The sequence below is a fragment of the Scardinius erythrophthalmus genome, assembly GCF_964197995.2.
Source record: "Scardinius erythrophthalmus genome assembly, chromosome: 7".
NCBI classification, from domain to species: Eukaryota; Metazoa; Chordata; class Actinopteri; order Cypriniformes; family Leuciscidae; genus Scardinius; species Scardinius erythrophthalmus.
In genome coordinates, this window is record NC_138227.1 from 47,742,067 (window position 1) to 47,747,066 (window position 5,000).

A 5,000-nucleotide genomic window follows, 5' to 3' on the forward strand; every position below is an offset into this window, starting at 1 on the left:
CCGCACTACAAACTCAAGCGCTGACGGACACGTCGAGAAGCACGGCCAAGGAAATGTTTGCGTGTGAAAAAGACCTCCTTCGAGCCGGAGTTGAACCAGCGACCTAAGGATTGCCAACTTGCCACCTACAGTCCTCCGCTCTACCAGCTCCGCCAAAGCTGGGGAACAATAGTCTGTTTGAGGAAGGGGAGAAGGAAAAAGAAGGGGAAGAAGGGGAAGGAGGAAAAAGAGAGAAAAGAGAAGGAAAAAAAGAGAAAAATGAAAGGAAAGGGAAGGGAAAGGGAAAAGGTAAACCCACCTTTCACACTTCTGTGTGATTTTTGGTAGATTGGTATTCATATTTTATAGAAAATTGCCTTTTTATATATTTCATGGGCAAATCACTGACGTGAACGACATCGGTTCGAGTCCCACCTCGGACAAGGTCTACAAAGTCTACAAAGAAAGCTGAATGTGAATGAAAATAAATAATTTGCCACCAAGGTTAATTTCTTTGTGGTCTGATACTGATTTTTCAATGGAAACTGCATAAAATGTAAGCATTCTTTTCTTAATGTATATATGTATATAAACCTATATGTATACATTTCATATTATTTTATGACTTAACACTTATTTTATTAAAAAAAGTGTTTTTATCGATACATGTTCTTATTTAATAATTACCCATATGACTATGGAGTTCCTTGAAATGTGCTATACATGAGATATATAGGCCTATAATAATAATAATAATAATAATAATAACAATGTTTTGACTCAGGCTCACTGAATGATTAATGAATGACGAAAAACTATTCTATGAACAATAAAATGTTTTTTATTTTTAACAATAAAATATAACATTAAACTATGCACATATTAATAAAGAGTATATATATATAAAACATGGAAAATGACAAAAAGAACCTCCCACCTAATAATGATAATAATAACAATAACAAATAGATAAATAATAACAGTAGTAAACACACAAAAGTAAAAACAGTATGAGTATTTAAAAATATATAAAAACATATAAAATAATTAAAATAAAAGTCCCTGAGTGGGGTCGAACCACTAACCTAATAATAAATAACAAATATAATAGTAATAAATGCTTACACAAAGATAGAAACTATTTCTTTTTTTTTACTTTTTCAAGCCACTGTTCTTTTGTAAGTGTCTCTGTGACAGGGCAGTAGATAGTCCCTCTAAACTGGCTGTGCCCGGTCGCCGCTGTCCTAAATTGCCCACACTTCCTGCAGGTATTTGCCTCAACCTTTCTGTGGTAGGGACGAGGGACAGTGGGTTGAGACTGACTGACCGTGGCAGGGGGTGGGAGGACGAAACTGGGAGTCACTGGGGCTATAGGAAGAGGGCTTTGAGGGACAACAAACAGTGTGAAGGTAGGGGTAGTGTGGGAGGCAAGAGGGACAGTCGGGCTGGGGCTGGGAAGGACAGGTTCTGGAAGCTGGGGTTGAAGGTTGCCAACAGGCCGAGGAATTATCGGCCTCAGGGTTGTCAGTTTGGGTATGACTGCCTCAGTTGTATTGCCAGTGATGCGTCTTTTTAGTTTCGCTTGCCCAGCTGTGCTTTGTGGCAGTTTGTAAATATGCTGCTCTCCCTGGACCTGGGGTGGAGCAACAGCACGGACACCGGCAGGTGGGAGAGCCTCAGCAGCAAGACCAAGAGGGTCAGGCAGATCCATCCCCTGAAGCAGAAGAGTCTGATCTTGCTTCTTAATTCTGCCGTTGTGCCACTGAACCAGAGTGGTCTGATTCACCTCCACCAGCTGGAGAGTAGTGTCCTGCATGATGGCACCATTAGACAGGATCAGCTGCCGGATCTTTCTGTAATCTTGTAAAACAAGAGACCAGCGACTCAGCGTCACCTTCTCTTTCTTCCTTGGACTTTGATGGATGCGACAGAGCCTGATAAAAATGGCCTCCACGAGATGACAGCAGTCTGGCCATTGGGCAGGTGAAGCTGTAGATGCCAACACACTCCGTTTCAGGCTGTCCACTCCAGGGGTGAAAACAGCCTTCTTTTTTGGAGACCTGAACCTCCCTGTGGTCAGCCTGTCCTGGTGTCTGGCAGCAAACTTCACTCGCTGCTTGTCATATTCAAGCAGGCTCTGCCACAAGCACACAATGTCATCAACCTGAAGAAGGTAAGAAGTATAGAGGCATAGGTGAGTTAAAAGGAAACTGGTAATTTCGTATACATAGTTCAGTAACACTGTTATTACAGTCACATTGTTTTGTGTGGTCTTTTCCATGTTAACAAACATTCAAAATGTTTGCATACCTGCTGTCTGCTCAGTGTTAACCCTGTGCTTGTCCTCAGCTCTACCAAATACTCAGCCAGTCTGTCCACCCGGTCCATTCCTGGAATGTTTTGGTCATCCACAGCCTAAAATAGTAAAATTTTAAATGGTAAAGAAAAAAAGAGATTAGTGAAATGACATCTTAATGGTAGTATTAATCAGTTTGTTGAATTACAAATTAATTTCTGTTCGTGGCAAGTTCCTATGGTGAAATTTACATACCAAAAGCTCCTCAGGCACCTGAGTGGGGGAACCTGGTGCATACTGGACTATGGATATAGTTGACCGAGAGGAGGAGGCAGCAGCAGACTGGGATGAGGGAGCAGCAGATTGGGAGAAGGCAGACTGGGAAGAGGCAGCAGCAGACTGGGAGAAGGCAGACTGGGAGAAGGCAGCAGCAGACTGGGAGAAGGCAGACTGGGATGAGGCAGCAGCAGACTGGGAGAAGGCAGACTGGGAGAAGGCAGACTGGGAGAAGGCAGCAGCAGACTGGGAGAAGGCAGACTGGGATGAGGCAGCAGCAGACTGGGAGAAGGCAGACTGGGATGAGGCAGCAGCAGACTGGGAGAAGGCAGACTGGGATGAGGCAGCAGCAGACTGGGAGAAGGCAGCAGCAGAAGGAGGCTGTCTGGCTGAAGGAGGCGGACTGTGACTACCAGGCTGTAAAGATACATATTGTACATTATCAACAAACATAATAATGATGATGAAACATATTTTCTTTTTAAATTACCTGAATCTGCCTTGGTACATTTAGGTTGGGTTTGGCTGCTGAACTAATGGATCCTCCAAATCGTGGCTTTGTAAACTAAAAGAGGGAGATTATAGAACAGATTGACATGCATGTAATATCATACATGCATTGGAAATTTGAAGAATACACAAATAATCTTCCATCCCACCAGTAATAGGCATTGGGAAATTCTGGAGATAATTGCTTGTGGAGGAGGTAATCTACTCATATATTAAAATAATGTGTTACCATTGATAAGTTAAGTGCAGGCCGTGTAAAGGTCGGGGCTGAGGTAGAGGTTGGGACCGCGGTAGGAGTGGATGCAGGTGGAGCACTTGTGGCCTGGTAAAGAACAATCAAGAATGAGGAAAACAGGTTTTATTCATCTTTCATTCATGGTACTTTTTACAGATCTAAATAAGCACAGGCATGCCAAAATCTAACATTAACAGACATTTATACATTTAATCAGGACAATCTGTCTCTGTACACCAGCAAGAGTCTGAGGGCAGAAGCAGCAAGGAGAAGCTGTATAAATATAACACCCAATAAAATAAAATCAATACTAATTGGTCTCTTTGGCAATTTTTATTTACATTACATTTCAGTGTTTTTGTTTGCTTGTTGTGTTTTTTTTTTATCTGTAATGAGGTCATAAATAAAACCTGTGCTTCGTAATCTGTGGATACATCTATTTTGATATTTCATATTGACACACATTAAATATATTCACATTATAATATTTCTTATTTCATTTACAATAATACACTAATTATTAGAGCCTAACTGCAAATAACCACTGAAATTGTAATTGACTGTCTTATATAAATAACATAAATATTATTGATATAGGTAATGGTAATGAGTGCTGACACATCAACTTTGCTTGAGGTAAGATTTAAAAGCTTTATATAAAATATTTTTCTGAATAAATTAGCAAAAACCAAAACATTTCAGAAGTTATCTCTGATTACATTTTTTTTTTTTTTTTATCTCTGGCTATTTAATCGCTGGAGGAGCTATGGGACTAGATAGCCAAAATTGTTATCTACGGTAAAGGGTGTAAACAGCAGTATAACTTTATCAAGCTTTATAAAAAAAAGACTATTGCTGCATCCCACAGAAGTGTACTTTGAAGGCATTTGAGTCACAAATATGATTGTGTGGTCCTACAGTGAAGTAAGATGTAAGAGATGATTACCTGAAAGTCTTAAGTGCATACCTTAGGCGGATGGAATCCACAAAGGCATTTCTGTGGTCCACCAAAAAGTGTTGCCTGGCGACGGACCTGCATTGGACATTTATCTATCTGTACAAATAAAGACCTCCAAGTTATGTTAAATCAGTTTTAGCATGTTTTCTCATTAACTTTTGTCTGTACATACCCTCTGAAAGAGGTCAAACCATTTCTTCTGGCGAGGGGCAGGTCTGTTGCCAGTTTCCGAGGGCCAAACCCCTGTGCTGGCAAACCGCTGCAGGCGGGACATCCACTCATCGTCCCCCAGGGCCTTGTGTGACTTTTTAGACATCTCTGGAACATTCGAAACATGTTTAGTCTTTTTAGCTAAAACATAAATTACATTTACCTACTACTAACACTAGCCTATGGCTTGACTACTTATTACTGTATTTGATAATGTACTACTATAATTACACACCAGAATCATGATCGATAATGACATTTTTAAACACACCTTAAATAACACTGAAAGCTAAAAATCCATTAATGTATTAGTGTTGTTAATGTAGTTCATCATTGGAGACAATAACATGAGAAGTGCTGCAGTATACTAACTTACATCAAGACTGATCATGACACTAAACAACTTTATGCATCATAAAATTACATTTTAAATTCAAATAAAAATATGTTGTGGTTAATGTAGAATGTTTATAAAAAAAAGTGTAATATGAAAAGTGCTGCAATATACTAGCTCATCAAGATAGATATTTTTTAAC